The sequence below is a fragment of the Rattus norvegicus genome, chromosome 5 (genome assembly GCF_036323735.1).
Source record: "Rattus norvegicus strain BN/NHsdMcwi chromosome 5, GRCr8, whole genome shotgun sequence".
Classification (NCBI taxonomy): Eukaryota; Metazoa; Chordata; class Mammalia; order Rodentia; family Muridae; genus Rattus; species Rattus norvegicus.
The window spans coordinates 53882921-53892517 of NC_086023.1; the positions used below are offsets into that span (position 1 = coordinate 53882921).

General features: G+C 42.1%; 1 long non-coding RNA gene across 2 annotated transcripts in view; it reads left to right on the plus strand.

The window, feature by feature from the left end:
• LOC108350951 (uncharacterized) overlaps positions 1–8720 on the plus strand; it is a 33512-nt gene extending 24792 nt beyond the window's left edge. Inside the window, exons 4-5 of one of the 2 annotated variants that reach the window (XR_010051779.1) lie at positions 1293–3984; positions 8159–8716. This is a non-coding gene — a long non-coding RNA (uncharacterized LOC108350951). Of the gene's footprint in view, positions 1–1292; positions 3985–8158 lie in introns of both variants that reach the window. The other variant, XR_005504711.2, reaches the window with a different exon arrangement.
• Positions 8721–9597: the final 877 nt, after the last annotated feature.

Consider the following 9597-nt stretch of genomic DNA (forward strand, 5'->3'; position numbering starts at 1 on the left):
AAAATTATTATTTAGCAATTCTTGTTATTTTGTTGTGAATGTATTTTCTTAGACTTCTCTTGATTAACCTTTACTTACTCCCTGTGCCACTTTTGATATGTTTAACCTTCTCTTCAGATGGAAATATCTTGTCTAATGTCCTTTATAGAGCCATCATAGTGGCCACAAATTCCTTAAATCTGTTTTATTATGGAAAAATTTCCCCTTTGATTATAACTGATAGTTTTGGTATAGAGGTCTGTGTTGTTATCTGTGTTCTTTCAGACTTGTAGAATATCAAGCAAGACCCTCTGGTTCCCAAGGTCGCCACTAAGATGTCAGGTGATTTGTCTTTGCTTGCCCTGCCTTTATAAGTGACTTGGCCACTAAGACATCTTTCCAGCCCCTCCATTGAATTTTTTTCACTGACTAAATTTTTTACTAAGTTTTACTTCGGTTTGGCATTTCTTCTGAAATTCTATCTCTAATTTCATTTTTATAAATTGAATCGTTTTCTTTGTTTCATCGTTTGTTTGTGTTTTCACAGCCTTCGTTCTTGGATTAATGCATATCTTTGAATTCCCTGAACACACTTTTCTCAAGTAATATTAGGAGGTACTAATTTTTGGAAGAGACTTATCACCTTGATTATTCATACCTGGGTTTGCGGGACACCAGTGGTGTGATGGGTAGGGTGTCTGGTGGGTCAGTGGGTTGTCCTCTAGGTTTTGAAATAAAACTTCAGCATCCAAAGTAACAATGAGAGTAGCCTGTCTTAACAAAAAGGTCTCATTTTGCACCATGTTTGTCCTACCCACTCTGTAGACCAGCCTGTCACTGGTCTTGCACCAATGCTACCTCTGCCTCCTAGGGGATATTTCATACACGAGCTGCCGTGCGAAACTTGCATAGGAATTGTCAAGTGTCTCAGGAAGAAGTAGATGAATTCTATAGAATTCCACATAGCTTCAATAAAAGATTGCTAGGAGTGTTAGTTGGAAGCAGGGTATATGATGTGGTTACAACAATCCATTGTAGAAAATACAGTTTCTAGATATTATAGCAGCAAGATAAATATAATATGACTTTCTCCTGCTCCTCCTCCCTGAGGTAAATTACTTTCCTGTTTGTCTCTGGGGTTTGTCTGACACATCTTTGTGCCTTTCTTTGAAGATCTTGCTGACTCATGTTCTCAGCTTCCTCTGGCTCTGAGGATCATGAAGATCTGGCGACTGCAGCAAGCCAGCTGGGCATGACCTTGCAGTTTGGCTCCTCACGGGCAAAATGACTCAGCCTCTTTGTCTCCATTCCAGATTCCTAGGAGAAAGTCTGATCGACCCGTCTCAGATCACATGTTCACCCTCGAGTTGGAGACGCTGAAACTGGTGGAACACAGTCACATGACATGAAATCCGTCCCTCCCGGAGTCATAAGCAGTGTAGAGCCTCTGAGGTGGAATGTGAGAAGGAAGGAGGGAGGGAATGTTTGTCATCTCTGAAGATGTGGGGCTGAAGGCTAAAAGAGACTTGCTGAGCTGTGGTTCAAGATAAATAAATGAATAAATAAGTCATGGCTTTAGAAAGAACAAAAGAGAATCCCATTTATTAGTCACAGAACCGCAGACGGTATTCCTGGCCGTTCAGATTCCTTATCTCATATGTAACCGTGGGTCTATGATTACCGTTTGTATCTCAATAATGTCGTAAGGAATGACCTATCTTAACATCAAGGATTTGGCAGGTTTCCTATGAAAAAAACCATCCAGCAATTCTCTTTGAATTCGTTATCCCCAACCTTACTATAAATATATTTGGAAGGCAGTTACATGAGCTGGCAATGTTGAAGTCCCTAGGGAGCTGCTTGGTGCAGGAGATGACATTCTAAAAGGAGAAGAAATCTGACATCGCACTCCAGGAGTTTGCATGTCCGGGTGTTTGGGGCTTGAAAGAGTGAAACTGTGAATAAATGCTTCCTTTCTAATAGAATATCCACTAGATGCTCACACGACTCCAAACTCCACATTGGTACTATTTCTGTGGCCAGTGACAAAGGCTCTTCACTGAAATTGCTTTTCCTCTGTGCCAAATGATCAGGACTAACCCACAGAGTGTGAAAGAGAGACTTCTCTAAAGTTGCCTGACAAGCAAGGCAAGGTTCTCCTCCTTGAAACCCACTGTGGTGCTGAACACTCAACGTTTCCCTATCAAGAAAAGAAACATTCAAAGAGATTTTTTTTTTAATTCTCCTGGTGAGAGTTTTAGTTTCCCAACCCATTCAAGTTCTTCTAAAAGAATCCTTAAGCACCCACGCAAACCTATGATTTATAGCAAGCATGTGTTTTTCTGGAAGTAACCTAGACCACCTCCTGCTTTCCAAGGTCAGCCTCCTAATCTTCCTGTAATTCCTCTCTCTCACTTCCCTGTGGTGACTTTCCTGGCAGGGACTGGGCTGCCCTTCCTCCAGAGGCTCTACACAATTCAGACGTTTTGGCCCCTCCTCCTCCTCCTCCTCCTCTCCCTCCTCCTCCTCTCCCTCCTCCTCCTCTCCCTCCTCCTCCTCTCCCTCCTCCTCCTCTTCCTCCTCCTCCTCCTGTTCTTCCTCCTCCTCCTGCTCCTGCTCCTCCTCCTCCTCTTCCTCCTCCTCTTCCTCCTCCTCCTCTTCCTCTTCCTCCTTTTCCTCCTCCTCCTCCTCCTCTTCCTCTTCCTCCTCCTCCTGCTCCTGCTCCTCCTCCTTCTCTCTCTCTATGAATGAATGCTCTTTCTCTCCCCAAATCCCATAGTGACCTTCCTGGCCTAGATCCTTGAGACCAATAAACTTGCCCAAGAGCAGCTTCCCCATAAACCTGGTTTAATAGTTTAATATAATCTAATCTGGCTGGAATTGGCTCATTTCATGGTTGGAAAAATAACGTATTGCCTTCACTTAGCCCTATCCCTTGACTCCAATCATTCCCTTGCCTCCTCTTTTCATATGTAAATATAACTATGTATTATTCCTGGGCTTTTACAAAGAGTTCTGTTGAATTCTATAAAGTCCTCTGTAAAAGAAGAGAAGGCATTCAGTTATAGGTAAGCCAAATTTTCCAACTATAGGTGCATTAATGTACTTACAGGGGCTGGAATGACCTGACCTTTGTTGTGCCCACCGTACAGAACTACTAACAACCCAGGCTCTTAGCAGGACATCCACTCCTGCCATATTGAATTTATATACCAGTGGGGAAATACTCAAGTAATGTTTGGCGATGGTGGTGGTTTTGCTTGTTTTTAAGATTGGAATATACTATGTATACTATGAATAGTTCACACACTAAATATGTTTTAAAAAATAAGATGATTCTTGTCCATGCTTTCTGTTTGATTTTGGCTCTAGGGCTTCTATGTAGGAAATGCATCTTAGAATAAGCGTTGGAGAAACCAGAATTGTTAATCATGGGGGGCCCACTTTCTTCGATGGAAGAAAACAAATGATGCCTGATCGCCTGGAATGCTGGAGTGATGTGGTCAAACAACCTGGTGATCCTTCGCTTGTTTATTAGAAATCAGCCTCCACCTGAATCCCTCAATATCCTGGTCATCATTTAGGCCCTAATCCTGTAGTGAGTAGAACACATTGCTATGAGAGAGGCCCCATGTACTGTGCCTTCGCCACCAACAGAATCTAACCTTATGCTTATCACAGATCCTCTCTCTAGGTCCTAGCCCTGAGCTTTGTTTATCAGCGAATAGAATTCATTAATTAGAACAATCATAGGTCACAAGTTCTACTGTGATGGTTTGTATATGCTCAGCCCAGGGAGTGGCACTATTAGAAGGTGTGGCCTGTTGGAGTAGGTGTGTCACTGTGGGTGTGGGCTGTAAGTCCCTCAGGCTAACTGCCTAGAAGTCAGTATTCTGCTTACAGCCTTCAGATGAAGACAGAAAACTCTCAGCAGCTCCTGTACCATGCCTGCCTGGATGCTGCCATGGTCCTGCCTTGATGATAATGGACCGAACCTCTGAGCCTGTAAGCCACCCCCAATTAAATGTTGACCTTATAAGAGTAACCTTGGTCACGATATCTGTTCACAGCAGTGAAACTCTAACTAAGACATCTACTATCTTTACATGTATAAGAAAAGTAAAACATGAGGCCAGTCTCTGGAAGGCTATGACCCAGTGTCTACAAAGATGGCACTGCCCTGAGTTTCATTCATCATCTCCCAGGACCATCCCCCACAGGCCACGAGGTCTGACACTATTATAAACATCTTACATGAGGACATATCTCGTCCTTTGTAATGAGTAATCCTTGGTACCACAATCCCTCCTTCCTCTGAAAGGCATTTGTGGAATTTTAACAGGACTATGCATACTCTGTGTCTTAGTCAGTGTCTCTATTGCTGCGATACAACACCATGATCAAAAACAAGTTGGGAAGGAAAGGGTTTATTCCATGGCTTCCCCTCCTATCATTGGAGGAAGTCAGGATTGGAACTCGAGCAGGGCTGGAAACTGGAAGCAGGAGCTGATGCAGAAGCCATGAAGGGTGCTACTTACTAGCTTTGTTTCCCATGGCTCGCTCAGCCTGCATTTTTATAGAATCCAGAACCACTCTTCTGTGCTGTATTGCTTCCATTGATCACTAATTGAGAAAATGCACTTCCTTACCTGAGGCTCCCCCCTTTCTGTTGACAACAGCTTGTGTCAAGTTGACACACAAAACCAGTCAATACACTCTTATGGTAAATTCTTATAAGTAAACTCCCTGGGTTGATGTTATACACATTTTAAATCACAAAACGTAATGTTCAATCGCATACCAACAAAATATTTTCTATTCTTTAACTTTGCAACCACCTTTATTTATATGAACTTATTGATGGATTGATAGATTTTGTATGCATGTATGTGCCTGCATATGAGAGAGAGAGAAAGAGAGAGAGAGAGAATGTATGTGTGTATGTGTATGCTATGGCACTCTGTGGAAGTCAGAGGTCAACTTGTAGAGTCAGTTCTTTCCTTTAACCATGTGTTTTCTCCACATCCAACGTGCGGTATCAGGTTTGGCAAGTGCCTTTACCTGCTAAGATATCTTACAGATCTACCTATTTTTTTTATTATTGTCAATCTGATAGTCCAAAAAGTATTAGGTTTGCATTGTTATTCTAATTTGCATTTTAACTGAACAGTAATAAAGATACATGTCTTTTCAGTGTTCATTGAGCATTTCATGCTCTCCTTTTATTATCTGATGTTTGTTTCTCCACTCTCCTACTGTTTCCTGTCTTAAACTTTTGAGTTGTGCATAATTAGTACACACAACTTTAATTGGCAACACCAGAACCAGCGATAAAGCAGAAGCCAGGGCAGAAAACTACCTCTCCTGAGCCTTTGGATTTAGGAATATAGAACCTCTTTTGGCTGGTTGGTTGGCTAGTGACTATATTGTTGTTTTCATTTGTCCACAGCCCAGGCTGGCTAGAGAGTCACTCAGTCTCCTGAGTGCCTAGATTCCATGTATGTACTTACCACCATGGCACAATCGTCTATTGTACCTAGATCCTTTTTTTTGTTTTTTCCATTACTCAAGATTGAACACAGGACCCTGTGTATACCGGGCAGGAAGTCTATCACTGAACTATATCCTTGGAATGGTCTGCTTCTTTTAAAAACTAGAAACAAAACAAAAGTTAATGTGAAACTGACTGAGTCAGCTACTCTCAGTTCCACACATCATAACAAGAAAAAGTAGGTGTGCAGAAGGAAAAACAGTGATAGATCTTGGACGTAGAAGAGCCAAGGCACTGTGGCCTTGGTCCATTCATATCCTGTAGGCTTTCGAGAATGCGCTATGTCTTTTAGTTTAGCTACATTTCTGTTAGGATAAGTAATGTCACGCATTGTCCTTTATGATATGAGGAACTGGGGGACAGAGACAGTTTAGGAAGAATGTTCTACTCTTAGTTCTCCCTTTTTCCAGGCTCCTAAGAAGCCCAGGAGAGCCCTAACAAATCTGTGATTCTCAATCTTGAAGGTTAAGTGTGATGGTTTTAATGAAAATGACCTCTGTAGGCTCTCATGACTAGATACTTGTTCCCCACTTGGTGAAACTGTTTGGGAACAGATAGAAGGTGTGGCCTTGTTAGAGGAGATGTGGCACTGGGTATTCTTTGGGGTTTCAAAGGACTACACCATTACCAGTATGTTCTCTCTCTCTCTCTCTCTCTCTCTCTCTCTCTCTCTCTCTCTGTGTGTGTGTGTGTGTGTGTGTGTGTGTGTGTGTGTGTTTGTCTCTGTCTCTGTCTCTTTCTGTCTGTCTCTCTCTCTCGTCTCTCTCTCTCCAGCCCCCCCCCCACCAACTCCAGGGCTTGTGTCTCAGATATGAGTTCTCTGTTATTCATGCTACCACGTCTTTGCTTCATTCTAATTGGATTCTAATCGTCTGAAATCATAAGCTCAATTAAACTCTTTTATAAGTTGCTTTGGTCACGATGTTTCATCAAAGCAACAGTAATGAATATAGGACATGAAAGCAAAAATTGTACAATGGGCCAACTATGTTATATTAGCATTTCTGTTACTGCAATGATAAAAGGGTAAGTTGAGGAAGAAAGAGTTTATTGGGCTTATACTTCCACATTGTAGCCTGTGTCAAACTGACATAAAACTAGCTGGGATGTATGTCTTTATTGCATTAGTCCTTTGATTTTATTTTCTTTCAGGAATCTTCATCCAATCAGATATGTAGACCTTTGCCCCACTCAGCTCTTTGAAAAATCTCATCTCAGAACTTCTGGTTTTACTCCCTAGAGAAACTCTTCACTGAGCATTTACTATGTGCTTTGCATCCATCTAATTATTGAACCTGGATAGGGATGTCACTGCTCAATGGCAGATGAAGCTAAAGAGGAAATGATAGCCTAGTAAATTGTTCAAGAGTCCTCATCCAGAACATGATAAATCAGGGATCTGGAGTCTGCGGTCTGACTGTTACATCCCTGTTTCCTGGCTGGCCCAGCTAGGCTTAAAGAGTCTAGAGCTAAGAGGACACTAGTCCTGGGACAGAATTGGGGTCTTTTACTTTCAGGACCCCTCTAATCACCACCTTCAGATCCTTATCTTTCTCAGAACAAGAGAACACTTGCATATTTATATTCTAGCTCCTGGCAGCTCCTTTGACAATCCTTCCTACCCAAAGTTTATGCCAGAACTTGGCGCTGATCTGCTGAGCACTGAAGGATCACAGGCTGTATCTAAACCAAAGGGTTTCCATCATCAACAGTGCCCCATTCACCTCTCTATACAGGACGTTACTGAAACAAGTTTCTCACTCCTTTGTAATCTAGCTCCTTTGTAATGTTAGTAAATACCCATTTGCTTCTCATATCAGCCTTTGTATGGTTAGGATCTATAAAAATCCCCATTTCACATGTAAGTCACATGCCCAAGGTCACAAAGCTAATAGACGGCTGCCAAGATTCCAATTCAGATGTCAGTTACTCCTTTGAGAAGCTAACAAATGCTCATATACCTCACAAAAATGTATACCTTCCCGATTCCTTTAACCTCTGGGGTTCTTCTCAAGGACAGTAAGTAGGTCAAGCACTTTGCAGAGCAAAACTCAGAAAACTCACTTGCCCTCCAGGTGAAGGTAAGGAAGGTTGAAGAGGGAAACAGCAAAATGGAAAAAAGATACTTGCCTAGAGAGAGACAGAGAGACCGAGAGAGAGACAGACAGAGAGAGAGAGAGAGAGAGAGAGAGAGAGAGAGAGAGAGAGAGAAAGAGACCCCTGTCCTCATCCCTGTCCTTGTCCCTGTCCCAGTCTACTTCCCTTTGGCTGTGATAAACCCCATGACCAAAAGCAACTTGGGGAAGAAAGGGTCTATTCGGCTTAAATGTTCCAGTAAAATTCCATCATGGACGGAAACCAAAGCCAGAACTCAAGCAGGGAAGGCATCTGTAAGCAGGAACTGAAGAAGGGATAACGGAGGGGTGCTGCTTACTGGCTCACTCTCTGTGGCTTTCTCAGCTTGCTTTCTTACACAAAGCCAGGATCTCATACAGAAATAGCATTTCCCACAGTGGTGAGCAGAGGCCCAGCCCTCCTGCATCAATCATTAATCAACAAGATGACCGGTAGACTTGCCCACAAATCAATATAATGGAGGCAATTCCTCAACTGGTTTCCTCTTCCCAGGTGACTCTACTTCGTGTCAAGTTGACAAAAGCATGTTATCAGAATTCCCTCAATGCAGTAAGATGGAGATCTACAAATGCACCAACACCTCTCCTAAACTAAGAAGACTCATTTATGGGCTGACCCCTCATTAGGACAATTAATTGCAGCTTCTGGGGACTATGACATTATCATTTATTTGCAGTAGAGACTATGGGCATGTCCTGAGCTCCAAATATTCTAGTCCAGATTGGGCTGCTTTCCCTGCTCAAGGAGGATCTGCAACTGATTCCAAACAGATGCTAATGGAGTCCAGAGCTGCTCCCTGCTGCATGGCTCTCATCCTTCCAAATACCCAGGGTCCCAGTGTTTCTCATTTGAGCTTCTGATGAGTTAAGGATGGGGGTGGGGGGTTAAGCTTCTCAGAAATACAAAATCAAACAGCATTTCAGCCTTGTACTTGGCAATGTCCCTCCTCTGAGACAAGTGAAGCTTAGGGGTTATCCATCTGACTAGAAAGGGACGAGGGAGGGTAGAAATACTAGGAGGGAAAAGTTACTAATAAATGTTACCATACTATATATGTGCCAACCTCAGTTCATTTAAACGTTTTTATTACCTTTTTTAAAGTAGAAAGTAATGTCTAATATTTTTGACAAATTATGAGTATATAAAATATGATATATGTGAACAGTGTGTGATAGAATTAAGTCAATTAATATAGCAGTCATCTTAAAAACTTCTCATTTATTTCTCATGCTAAACGTAGCCCATACCTAGGACCATTTTTTTTTTAAGATTTATTTATTCTTTTATGTAGCAACAGTACACTGCAGCTGTCTTCAGACACTCCAGAAGAGGGCATCGGATCCCATTACAGATGGTTGTGAAGTTGCTGGGAATTGAACTCAGTAACTTTGGAAGAGCAGTCAGTGCTCTTAACCACTGAGCCATCTCTCCAGCCCACCTAGGACCTCTTTACATTCTCATTAATATCATGGAACTTCCTTAAATGAGAAGTAGGTAGATAGGTAGGTAGGTAGTTGATATTTTACTGTTTTAAAGATAAGAATAGGGGCTGGGGATTTAGCTCAGTGATAGAGCGCTTACCTAGGAAGCGCAAGGCCCTGGGTTCGGTCCCCAGCTCCAAAAAAAAGAACCAAAAAAAAAAAAAAAAAAGATAATAGATAAATACTTTAAATTTTCAGAAAGTCACTCGAGGGGGCCAGAGAAGTGGTATTAACACCAAGAGCACTGGCTGCTCTCCTAAAGGATTCAGCATGGATTCCCAGCACCCATATGGTGGCTCACAGCCATCTGTAACTTCAGTTCTGGGAGAGTCTATGCCCTTTTCTGGTTTTCTTGAGTACCAGGCACATGATGTACAGTTATACATTCAGGCAAAACATCTATATAGAGAGAATAATTTTTAGAAAGTTTTTAAATCATTTGAGAATAAC